General features: G+C 45.0%; 1 protein-coding gene across 2 annotated transcripts in view; it reads right to left on the bottom strand.

Moving 5' to 3' along the window:
* Positions 1–1,407, bottom strand: part of LOC134549692 (uncharacterized) — an 89,825-nt gene extending 88,418 nt beyond the window's left edge. For both annotated transcript variants that reach the window (XM_063395544.1, XM_063395547.1), the window contains exon 1: positions 1,056–1,407. The gene's annotated coding sequence lies outside the window, so the exon portion shown is untranslated. The remainder of the gene's footprint in view (positions 1–1,055) is intronic.
* Between the last annotated feature and the right edge of the window lie 11,464 nt (positions 1,408–12,871).

The following is a 12,871-nucleotide window of genomic DNA, read 5'->3' as shown; positions in this document are numbered from 1 at the left end:
GTACTGGGAAGGTACATCCTTTCCATCCCCCTTGAACCTGTCATTTGACCCCAAAGCTCAGAAACTCAGGCTTGTGCGGCCCCATCTGTCTGTCTGAGGAGTCAGACTGTCCGGGTTCTGAAACAAACCTGCGGCTTGAAGTTGATAGAGACATTAAGACCCACTTCAAAGATGTTAACACCCATACCTTCACCCCTGGAATTGTTTGTAAAGACATTACCGTACCTTTCCTTTCATATGTAACCACTTGTTTTCTTTTTTCAGTGACTACCCCAACCTGATATGGTTGTCCTATAATATCCTTCCCCTTTTAAGGCTATAGATTTATTACCTCCTACTGGCACAGTATTTTTTAAGCATTATTGCTGGAAGCAGAGAGAAAGTTTTGTTTTAAAGGCAGTGAGTGCAGTGCCTGCCTGGAAACCCCTTTCCCAATCCAAGTGTGGGAGGGTATGTTTCTTTAAGGCTAGTTATGTGTTCATGTAACAAGGCAAGTGCATACGTGAAACGAGCTTCTGCTGAAGCTTTAAGTCTGCAGGGAACTTTCTAATGATCGTTTTTAGTTAATAGGCACAAGTTGTTAGCCTGAGCTGGGAAAGCCTTTTTTTGTGTGAGCCAATTCCACCCTCTCTTTTTTTTTTTTTTTTTGTCATGGATTTAGTTCCCACAGCTAATGCACCTAATAATGAGACTGGGCAAGCGAATGCCAGCGTAATGATATGGAGCTTGTTTGGCCCTGACAAAGAGCACAGAGCGGCTGGATGGCCTAAACGACAGGCCGAGGGCTCTATTCATCGCAAAGGCGCTCTCGCCTTGCTGCCACCGAGCCGCACAGAGGGAAGGCCGCACCTCAGGGCGGCCGAGGTGTCCGGCAGGCCCCACAACGCCCCCCACGCTGCCCCCGGAGCCCCCGGCGCGGGGCCTGCCACTAAATGGGCCGTGAAACACAGAAACAGTCAAGGGTTAAGCCCTTGGCTGAATATTTTAATTGCTGTTTCCTAACACACAGACGCACCAGCCAGTTAGAGAGAGGGAAAACATCCTTTAAAACTCACCAGACAGGTTACAAGGACCTCGCTCAGCCCCAGCTCCCTGAGCTCCGCTGGACAGCAGGGGGTGGTGGTCTGTCTTTTTAACCGGCATTTTCCCCTCAGCAGTTTTCCTCTGCCCTTCCCCTCCTCTTGCAAGCTGAGTTAATAAACACCTAGCAGCTTACTCCGTGGCGTCTGTGTGCAAACAGCTCCCACTGAGCCAGTGAAAACTGTCCCTGCAGGAATTCCATTAGAGCCTTTTCCACCTTGGCCTCCCAGAGCACTGCACAAAGGAAGGTGGTGTTCCTGCATTCAGTCCATGGGACGGAGCAGGCCAGCCCACATCCCTTCCCACCGTTCGTGTCCCTCCAGTTCACTCACTCTCACTCTCTATTTCTGCGGCTTGGCTCCAGTTTTCCACTTGTCACAGCCCACCAAATCCTCCTCAGCTCGGTGCACGGAGCATGAGAGAAGAGCAGGTTAAAATCACTGTGGGCGTGAGAGACATCGGGGTGGGATAGGGCTGGCAGCAGATGGAAGCTCAGTGGTGTCCTAGAAGACCCCACTAGGACTCCTCTTTAGCACGAATCAAACCAGAGGAAATTATGGGCTAAGCCTTGAGGGTTGTCTTAGATTACAAAGATCTCTTTTTAAGTAGCTCTGTGGGTAAGTAATTTGAGAGAAACCATTTACTTTAATGTATTTTACCTCTTACAGAATTTCTGCCAGCAAATAATCAGATTCTCACTACTCTACAAAAATATTCAGCACTGAGGAGATTTTTTTCATAATTTACATAATATTGCATTATTTTAAACAGATTTCTCTCTTTTCTAGAGGAAATAATTTGCTTTGGTGTAGCTGAGTCTATGACGTGTTCTTGTCCTGAGCTGTATGACCATGAACTCCAGTATCTATATGTGGAAATGCTGACCCATCCAAGGCTGAAATGTGTATAGACTGGTTGTTGATGATAAATAAACTGTGAATGCTCACAGAAAGCTGAACTGAGGGAGACATTAGGATGGCTGGAGCAAATTCCTATATGGATTTTAAGGAACTCTTATGGAGAAATGTTTGCAGAACCAGTTTGAGCTGAAAGCCTCTGATGAGATGCTCCGATATAGAATCAGTACTTGACATATTGGCAGGATGTCCATAAAACTGCCTTCCACACTCTTTATGATCTTGTTATCAGGCACAGGGGAGATGCCATTACATAGATACATTCTCTTTGCTTCCCTCTACAGAAAATTCCTAATCCGGCTTTGCCTGTGGTTATGACAGGCAGGGAAATCCCACAGGAGGTTATGGATTCTGCTTTGCTACTGCAGGCTCTAGAAGGAAATTCTCAAGAAGCAATAGTCTGGGTTAGAGGTAGCATTGAGGTATACATTATTATTTTTTTAATCAAAGCCTTTTACTGTACACTATAAAAACCCCCATTAGCATTTTCTTTTCAGATGCTCTGCTGCACCACAGCTGCTGTGACTCTGCAGTCAGGAAAGCAGAACTGGTGTGACTGCAATTCAGGAAAGAAGCTGAAAAGAGAGAAGAAAAAAAATAAGGCTTTCTAAGACAGCTTGAAGAAAGCATGCCAATTAAATTTTTAAAGAGAGACAGAGGGTAGGAAGAAAGGAAAAAAAGAACTAAAAATCTGGAGGAACCTGAGGAAAGTTGGGGAGGGGAGAGGGGAAGGAGCACAAGAGAACCATAGAAATGAGAAATGGGATGAAGGATGAAGTGAGGAAAGTTAAGGCATTGTACAGCAGCAGCACACAGATTGAAGCTAATTACTGAAGGAGAAGAAGGAATGGAGGACCAGAAGAGGACATATGATGAAACAAGGAAGTCATTGCAAGAAAATAAGGAAATCCACACAGAAACAAGAGAGAAAGCAGTGAGGAATATGACCAGGACAAGAAACCTTTCTGAGAGCAGTGCTGTATGACTTAGCAGGAAGGCAGGGAGAAAGTGAGACAGCATGTGTATACAAACACATTTTCCCATTGTTCCCTCTAGCAAGCATTTAAATTTTGCTGTGAGCATTGGCCTTGCGCTTGGTAAGGAACCTCAAGTGTCACATCCCACTGGTGGGGGTAGAAACAGCCATTCACCAGCTTGGGTGCGGTGAGGAACCCTCTGGCACCATCGTGGAACCTCCAAGGAAAAGTGGAGGGGGGTCGGCCCCTGGGCTGGGCTCAGCCTGCAAGCCTTGGATTGTTGTAGTTGTGAGGCTTAGTAGGTTTTTTTAATATTCACTGCACCTCTCAGTGCAGTGCTGTGTGTTCCACATGGATGTGACACCATCCAGCTCCTCAGAGAATAATTCAGAGCACAGTGGTTGTACTGTGACATCATGTAAAGCTCAGGATTCAAGTTGTGTTTCCTACAAATGACATTTCAGAGGCTGCCTGGCATTTCCCACCCAGCTCAGTTTAATCACATCCTGGGATAAGAGAAAGGGCAGCAGCTCCTGTGTTCTCCGTGCCTCTCTCAGGGATCCTCTGTGTCACAGCTGCTCTGGAAACCTGTCTTCTGGACAGAGGAAAAATTTTAGGAACAGGTTGAAGGTATGTGGGCACCTAAAGGCATAGCCAAACACACACAGAATTTTTCAGGAACGCCTCAGCTGCCTTGGTTCTTTCCTAGTGCCTGTCTTCATCCTAAGGTGCCTACATGCTTTTGAAAAGTTGGCCCTTAGCCCCTTATAAAAGTATTTCCCCTGGAATAAATGACAGGCAATTAGTTTAAGAATGAGGCACTCCCTTTTAAATCCAGTACAAATAGTGAGAGTAGATAAATCACAAGACCAGTGACTCCAGATAGATATTTCACCAAAGTAAATCATAAGACTATAATTTTTAAGCTGCCTATGTTGATGCATGGATAAAATGTTTAAATCCTGTTACAGAAGTTTTTTTAAATATAGTTCTCACTTAGCAACTATTTTCCAAAATAGAGGTACTAAGGTCAGAATTAAGGTGTGTTGAAAAAGAGGTTTTCTGAAATCTCTTGATGCATCCTGAGATGCAGATGTGAATAAACAACTAGAATGTTAAAAATAAATTAAATAATAATTTATTTAAAATACTAAAAATCTTATAATATTTAAAAAAAGAAACACAAAATCCATCAACTAGCTAGGCCAAGGAAGAAAATTCCTTCACAAGTACAATAGTGCAAAGTTCTTCATTATAAAGTGCTTGACCCACCACTAGCAAAGATATTAAATGAGAGAGATAAAATGTGATATTACCCACAGAGATGATTTTTCAATACATTCATGTCTCTTAATGCTCATTGACAAAGATTCTCGATGAATCAGATGAATCACCAGTTATAGAAAAAAACCTTTCCAGCTAATTCAGGCATTCAGGGATGAATAACTGCTGGGGAGGAATGAAATCCATTAACAAACAAGGACAAGAAGGAGGAAGTTCAAAAGAGCAACAATGAACTTTTCAAAATGTATCATCAGGACAATACACCAGAGTTCTCTGAGGAGGAACGAGTATCCTGTGAATATAAACTGTTGGTAAATGGCAGGAAAGAGACCTCCTGGCACTTGTGAACATGCAAGAAACATCTGGTGCTGGCCACAGTCATCCAAACCTCAGCTGACACACGGAGCATAGTGACACCCTGCACTTCAGATGGCAAGTAGCCAGGGGACATTTCAAAATCAGAGGATGAGAGGTTGCAGGAGATGTCTCTGGATTTTAGTCTGTCATGTGCTTATCCAGTGAAATAATAAAAATCAATCAATCAAATCTTCAATTTTGCTGAAAATTGAATGGTTTTGACTAGACAGAAAATTCACTGAAACCTGTTGAAATTTATTTACCCTGTAATTTTAATCTCTTTGGCTGTAAGAAACCCCGCTGATGCTGATTTACATCTTCTGAGATAGCAGCTCCATTTCTAGAAGGTGTTCCAAAAAATAGCAAAATGCTTAGCATGGGAGGAGTCTGATGGGTTTATTTGGGTTTGGTTGCATTTCAGGAGTGCCCAAGGGGGCTGAGGAGGAAAACTGATGCTGTAGTATAAATTGTGAGTCTTTCTGCACTAGGAGAAGAGGGGATGAATAACTGAGGAGAGAGGGAAATAGTCAAAAGAGGCAGTGCCATTGAAAATAGAGAGGAAATAAAATAACTTTGTTTAGAAACATACTTTCTTCAATCAAGCCCTTTTCACAGTTTATTTTGACTGATTATATTACAGCACACCATACAGATGATCATAACAGCATCTTCTGGCCTTGTACCATGACCACAAGACTTTTAGCCCTGTTGCTGGGAATGGCATCCTCAGGTGCCAATCCCTGACAGCCACACCTCCCAGACCCACACACTGAAAGCTCTTGTGAAGGAGCAAAAAGCTAGGAGGTCTCCCAGAAGAGACGTCCTCTGAGGAGAATACCTACACCATAAACTTCATGGTAGGTGTAGAAGACACAAAGGCATGGGCTGGAATACACCGTGCTTTGTGGCAGAGCTGTCAGCTCCCTGTAGTGACATCAGGACTCTACCTATTGAAATTACTGAAGTTGAAGCAGTTAGGGCTCTCAAAAGAGCATTCCTTCCCATTCCTTGAGCTGCTGCCAAGATTTTCTTCCTGCTGTTAGAAAGGCAAGGAGCATCACCAGTGTAAAGCATGTGCCAAGTAGGAGAGAAACCAGACTTCTTAGGTTCAGTCTTTGCACTCAGAAAATAGGACAGCTGCAGAGGCTCTGCAGTAAGATGTGGTGTGAGCAGTGGTGGCCCCAAGCCACAGGGGCTGGTGACAGGGTCACATCAATGTGGAACAAAGCATGGCTGAAGAATTTTCACACTGCAAATGTACTTCAACCTCATAACAAGCAACCCAAATATAGGCTTGAACATGCTGTTCCTCCAGAGCATGGGTATGTTCAGTGCGTGCCCTATTTCATTTTGGTATCATTGTCTAGCTAACTAGCACTGGAAAGGAGTATATGTTTATGTAAATAAACTGCTGCTTCTCTGATCCTGTCTTAAGAAAAATTCCAGTTTATTAATTTATTTTTGTGGATGAGAAGGTGTGTCCCCAAGCATCCTCATATTCTTTGAGAACACTGGTTCAGTCCTGCCTCACCTACCAGCAAGCAAATTTGACTTCCACATTGCAGCTCCAACATTTATTCTTATTTTGTGGTTGTCTTTTTATCAATCTAGCCCAAAGTACAGCATTCCCTTTTCATTTGTGTTTCTGGTACAAACACCATGGCCACCAGCAGAGTTGTGATCCAGATCTCTGGAGACACAGATCCTGGGTCCTGACTGTGGAGACACAGTCAGGCTGGGGAATAATCATGGAATCATGGAATGGTTTGGGTCAGGAGGGACCCTAAAGACCATCTTATTCCTTCCCCCTGCCATGGGCAGGAACATCTTCCACTATCCCAGGTTGCTCAGAGCCTCATCCAGCCTGGCCTTGGACACTTCCAGGAATGGGGCAGCCACAGCTTCTCTGGAGAACCTGTTTCAGTGTCTTCCCACCCTCACAGGGAAGAATTTCTTTCTAATATCTTAACCTATTCTCTTTCTGCTTGAAGCCATTATCCCTTCTGCTGTCATTACATTTCCAGATGAAGAGTCCCTCTCCAGAAATACCAATACCAATAACAAAGGAAGGGCTTGCAGCCATGTACACTTCTTACACATAGCAGTACCTTGTAACAGATTTTCGGACCAGGAAGTTCCATTATGATCATCTAATACTTCAGAATCCAGGCAATAATATCAGTATTAAGGCCAGAGTTCTGACTGAGTTAGATCAAAACATTTACAATAATCCAAAGAGGCAATAAAGACCCCCTTCAATGCTCCCCTGAGAAGACATGGCAACAGTTCCTCCCCCTCCTTGTTAAAAATGTGCATCTTGTTTCAGACGTGAGTTATCTGGGGAGCTTTATGACTGGATTTTGTTATGCTTTTGTCCACACAAATGAATGGTTCCTGTCCAGCTGTAATTATCCCCTCACTTGGAGACGCTCTCAAAGGGATCACAACTCCACCTGCAGCAGGTGGCTTGAGGGTTTGACCAGCCCATATTGCACGCTGGCACCAGCACCTGTGACTGTTGATTATCACACCTGAAGCACCTTTTTCCTGGGCTTTCCCTGGCCAAACTCCAGCTGCCCAGCAGCACCCACGCACTGAACAGTGCCACGCTCCGGACATGGCTGCGGCTCAATGGGGGGAAAGGCGCATGAGTGTGTGTGTGTGTGTGTGTGTGTGTGTGTGTGTGTGTGTGTGTGTGTGTGTCCATGGGATCTGCTGCTTAAATGTTTTCCTTTCCCAGGGGATATATTTGACATCAAGATAAAGGGGCAGTGTGGAAAACAAACTTACTTTCCACTCCCCCCGCTTGGAGTCTGGTATTGTAAAACAAGCTGCGCTAGCTGGGATTCCTTTTGAAAGCTCCCGGTTATCTTAGCAGCTGTAATATAAACCACAGTCTCCTTGAAGTATATCCCTGCCACAGATCCCTTCCTGGTGCAGGCTGGAGAGGCAATACATACCATAGTATTCACAGGGAATAATGCCTTTTTTTTTTTTTTTTTTTTTTTTTTTTTTCTGGAAGGTCAGGCATTTTGTGAAGCTGGCTAATGCAACCCCTTGTGTTTTCTCTAGGAGTCTGCTAAAAGGGCTCATCACAGATGTGCGAAGTGTGATAGCATCCATCCCCCTGCACCTCATTAACGGTATCTCCCTTGCCTTTTGTTTTGGTCAGCATGAACTGGAGTGGGAAGTAAAAGGGGTGATGGTTATGAAGTGTGCGTGTGAAGGGCATAATCAGAGTGGTTCTGCCTGAGTGTTGCTTGTTTTGGTGTTAAGGGTGTTTGAGGTGCCTCCTGCTGAACTGTGTCCCATGCAAGCCAGCTCATGTCTGTGTGCTGCAGAGGAAACATTCCTGTCATTCTGACACCCTGCGAGGAGCATGCCTGGAGTACAAGCACCTGTATGGTTGGCAGTCACAAGACTTTCAGCTGGTAGCTCTTGTGGCTGCCCAAAGGGACCTTTCCTCTTCTTGCAGCCTCTGACCTTTGGAGGCGAGGGGCCTGGCCCTCGCCTGGAAGGTGTCTGGGCTAGGCAGTGATGTCCACACTCGTGTTCCTTAACCCACTCCGTTTTTTCCCCCTCCTTCTCAGTTTCCTCCTGAGCAGGTGTGAAAATGACTGGAGAGAAACGAGGAAACTGGAGGTGCCAGGCTGGAGAAGACATGGGCTCCCTCTTCTGCAGCTGATTTGCCACTACAAGCCGTAGCCAAAACCTTCCCCCTCCTCTGGAAGCCCCGGGCTCCCTGCCAGGCTGAGCACGATGTTCCCAGCGATGCAGCGGTGGGAGCCCTGGGCCGGGTCAAGCCAAAGGCTCAGCAATAAAGGAAGAGGAGGTCATGGAAACCTATCTCCATTATGGTCCTTGTAAATAGCCTTCCAGATTATCTTCTTGATTATCGTGCCCTACCTGTGCTGTTTCCACCTCCAAGGAGCTGAGGGCCCTTGCAGCCCCACCCATGTGGCACAAAGTACCTGCAGGGGCAGAGGGCCAGCAGGAACCTGGCTCAAGGGTTTCAGTGCTTCTGGAAGAGTGTTTCTCCCCCTCTCATGCAATGCCTGACTTCCTAAGAGCACTACATGAAGGAGGGAGGGCAGACCTGGAGACTACCCCTCAATCACGTCTGTTGTTGGTTACCCTCTAGAAAGCTATCTCTGTGTTATCCCATCTTTGACTATAATCTGCACCTTAAACTGTGTCCTGCAAATGAAACTCTTTTTCTCTGGAAAACAGATTTGTCAGTCTTTCAGTTGCTTCAGAGAAGGAAATAAGCAAGTAATACTTTCAAAGTTAGTCAATTAACCCAGGAACTTGTGTCCCATTGTTAGCAATTCTGATTGATTTTTTTTTTTCAACTTGGCCCAAAATCTAATTTCCCAGAATAATGAAGGCATTTTGGAGCCACAGAGTCTAACTGTAAATTGAATTTGGTTTCAAAAGTCACCTGCATGCTTTGGAAATGCTAACCTTGATGTTCACACAAATCCAGTATGACTGCCAGCACTTGTTACACATTGTTGCTTACTTCACATAATTGAAGGATGGGACTGAAGGGTTCAAACAACAACAGATTAAAGCACCCCAGCTGAACCAAGGTAGCTGGATAGGTGCTTATGCTCTCACTGCCCAGCCAGTATGAGCTGAAAAGTCCTTAACTTTTGCCACTTTCTTCTGAGGTTTCACATAACCTGGTTTTCCTCACCTCTGCCTTGGACTGAGCACGCATGCAGACACCACTGAGCAGAAGATAGCCATAATTCATCAAGCAGCAGCGGCTGCCATGTGTCTGGGTTCTTCCCTCCCAGTCTGATCCTGGGGCTGGGTCCCTCTGGCCCTGTGGAACTCAACTCCAGGGATCTGCTGGAGGCTTCCAGCCTCAGCCAATACATCATGCATGGGTGTGGATGTATTTCAGTAATGAAAAGCAAAAATCCTTTTGTCAGCTCCTCAAATCCAGACTCTTCTTGGTGCTGCCAGCCACTAGGACAAGAGGAATGGACAGGAAACTGATGTGCATGAAGTTCCAACTGGATAGGAGGAAGAACTTTTTGAAATTCTCTCTTCTTCAGTTAATCTTTTAAAATTAGAAGCATGAAAATTAGGTTGGAGAAGATCTCCAAGATCAGCAAGTCCAACCTTTGATCAATGGCCATGCTGTCACCCAGACCAGAGCACTGAGTTCCATATCCAGTCATTCCTTTAATACCTCCAGGGATGGTGACTTTGCCATCACCTCCACCACTCAGGAGTGATAACACTACTAAGGATTTATTTTACACGAAGTAATCATGATTACCAATACTTCAAACCCAAATTCTTTTATGGAAATGCCAGTTATGACAAAACCTTGGGAATGGTTAATGGTTTCTAAGGTCCTGGATGGAGCCCATTGCAGCAAGACAGACCCAAGGGCAAGAGTGGGCAGAACTCTTGTGCTGTTCTTCTCCCCTCCTAGGTAGCCATGAAATCCCACTTTTTCCTGGCAGTGCCTCTTCTCCTGAGCTACACACCTCCCTCTCAACTTTCAGCTGAAGTACCTCCACAGGTATCTCCAGACTGAGGAAGCCAGGTGACCCTCTTGACAAACGGTGACTAAGTTTCTGCCATTGATCCCAAGCAAATCAAGAAGTGGGATCAGTTTTAGTACAGGGAATGATTGGTAGTTGCTTTTTTCTCACTTCAAAACTAAACATTTCAACTTGTTTTGAATAAAGCGTTCCAGGCTTGAAACAGGAGGTTCTCTCTTTCCAGTTCAAACCAAACCAAGCCAAACCAAGCCAAACCAAAACTAACAAAAAACAATGCCCCCAAAAACAATCAAAGACAAAAATAGGTAAAATTATTAGTGCAACACACTGAAAAAAAGGTAGTTATGTCCTCTCTTTCCCAGATGTGAGTGGTGGGGCTCGTTTAGACCACTCCTTTTGTCTTAGGAGACTCCCCTCAGGGAAGTGACTTCACCACTTCAGTGCTTTCACCTGGAGATGAGGAATCAAAGCTGCTCTCAACCCCTTGGCTGACCTGAGTCTCCTTTGCATGAACAAATATGCAAGAGATTAGATCCTGTGACTCAGGTGCTCCCTCTTTGGTAAATGTCTTGTGGACAGACTGGCCATCACTTTTTCTCATTCCCATCCCTCTCTCCCTGCCCCTGCTTGGTAAATATTTGAGTATTCCATGAAGAACTGAATGGCTCCCATAGGAGAGGTCGTGAACATCACCAACCAAAATAGCCCAAACATGATGGAAAGGTAAGATCATGTCACCTCAGGAAAAAGAGAGAATGGAACTTGTCTATCCCACATCCCTGATGCTAGGAGATAAAAAGGGACACATATTTTTTCCTTTGATTTTGTCAGTATGCCTTAATACATTTTTTATCCAAATAACTTTTAAGTTAATACCAAATTTGTGAAAAGTTTCTAGACAATAAAACCAGAGTTTTTCTCAGCAGAATTCCCATTTGCCACCAAGATGAAAGAAAAATCACCTAGCTCTCTCTCACTACACGTAGGCGAGCTGTGTTTCATGTGAACTCAAATCCTAGCCTGAAGAAAAGCTGCAATGAACCAAGACCAACACGTACACTTGACCTCAGCACCATGGTCTGACTGTTCCTACACACAAATATCATTTTGAACATTTCCTGTGACAAAAGGTGAGGATTCAGGGCAGGGAGAGAGTTGTGTCTCTGCCATTTTCTGGAGATGTGAACAGCACCTCCCTTGCACAACCCCATGTATTATATTCCACTTGTCCCTGTCACGCTCTAGATATTGTTGATTCTGTGCTGTGAAGGGTGTCTGGCTCTCCCCTTGACTAATCCCTGGGTGCTGGAGGGCCCTCTCTGGAGCTTGAGAACTTGACCTCTGCTGACACAAGTTTGACAGGGATGCAGATCCATGTGGCTGCCCTCACTCATCCCCACTCACCCCAGGAGTTCTCCCCTGATGCCCTGTCAGCACAGGCTTTCAGACAAAAGATACTGGTGAAATCAACAACACCAAAGGAATGTGGCCTCTGGCCTTTGATTGATACTCCTTATTTCAATAAAACCTTAACTGAGTTGAAAATATAGTGAACAACCTGTTATGGCATTTCCAGACAGGACATGTCTGCAGAACTTGCAGGGTCACTGAGGCAATATGTTTCAAAACAAATAATGGGTCTCGCTTTCAAAATCACAAGGTCACTTTATCTGTACTTCATTCTGCAGTCTGCCAAGCTGCCGCTCTCAAACATAATCAACTCTTAGTTACTACCTGCCTTACAATGATGCCTAGAAATTAAGGAATCCCTGGTGCCAGATGCATAATGGGACACATCTCCTGCCTTACAGAGCTTCCCATCCCACCAGGCTGTTTGCAGACAGGAATCTGGGGAGAGTTGAACCTGCAGAAGCGAGAGCTCAGCACAGCAGCCTGCTTTGTGAGCCATGCCATGCCCCTTGTACATCCCTCTCCAAAACAGGAGCCCCTCTTCCCAGACAGTGACCCTCTTGGTGCCTTCTGGCTGGGAGCTTTCTGCCCATCAGCTTGGAGCATGGTGACCACTGTGCCCAGTCTCTCAGAAAGGGGGAAAGCTGCACCAGCCAGAAAAGCCAGGAAAGCAACTGTGATGTCAAACAGACATCATACCCTTCACAGAACAACCCTTTGAAGGGTGTCTTCACATGCTTTTCCTGCTCTCCACGTGGAATTTCATGGTTACTCCCGCTCTAAGAAAAATTGCACATGAAAAATTGCACACTCTCTCACATGAAATTGGAAACATTTAAAAACTCAGGCTATGGCTGGAATCTACTCCAGGCCAAATTTTGATCCCTTTAATGGAGAAGTGAGAGAATTTCCACAAGGGATAGGGAGTCAGGAGAGATTCCATGTGCAGAGACCTCTGTCTTAACAACAATATTTTACTGAAATATTAACTATAACATCAAGGTATTTTATAGCTCCACCCTTTGGAAATGATTTTCTTAGAGAAAAGGAAAAATGTTTAAAGCTCTAGTTTTCTCAGAGCTATTCAGCCCCCACTTGCAAACAAAATTTTTCAAAATATTTTTCTTTCCTATCACACCCTCTTAATTTCTTTGGGTGTCAGCAAGTTCTTCCCTCTGATGCAGTGGCCCTGCCTTCCACCAGCATGCCTGGCTCCTGCTGCTCTCACATTAGGAAGGAATCATTTGTTGTCCTTTGCAAAGCTGCCAGGTACTCCTACATGACAAAAAGCCCCAACTGTGCTTTAGGCAGAGCAGCCACC

The sequence above is a fragment of the Prinia subflava genome, chromosome 4, assembly GCF_021018805.1.
Source record: "Prinia subflava isolate CZ2003 ecotype Zambia chromosome 4, Cam_Psub_1.2, whole genome shotgun sequence".
Classification (NCBI taxonomy): Eukaryota; Metazoa; Chordata; class Aves; order Passeriformes; family Cisticolidae; genus Prinia; species Prinia subflava.
Note: the sequence above shows the minus strand (reverse complement) of the source record. Positions and strands in the feature narration are given on the sequence as shown.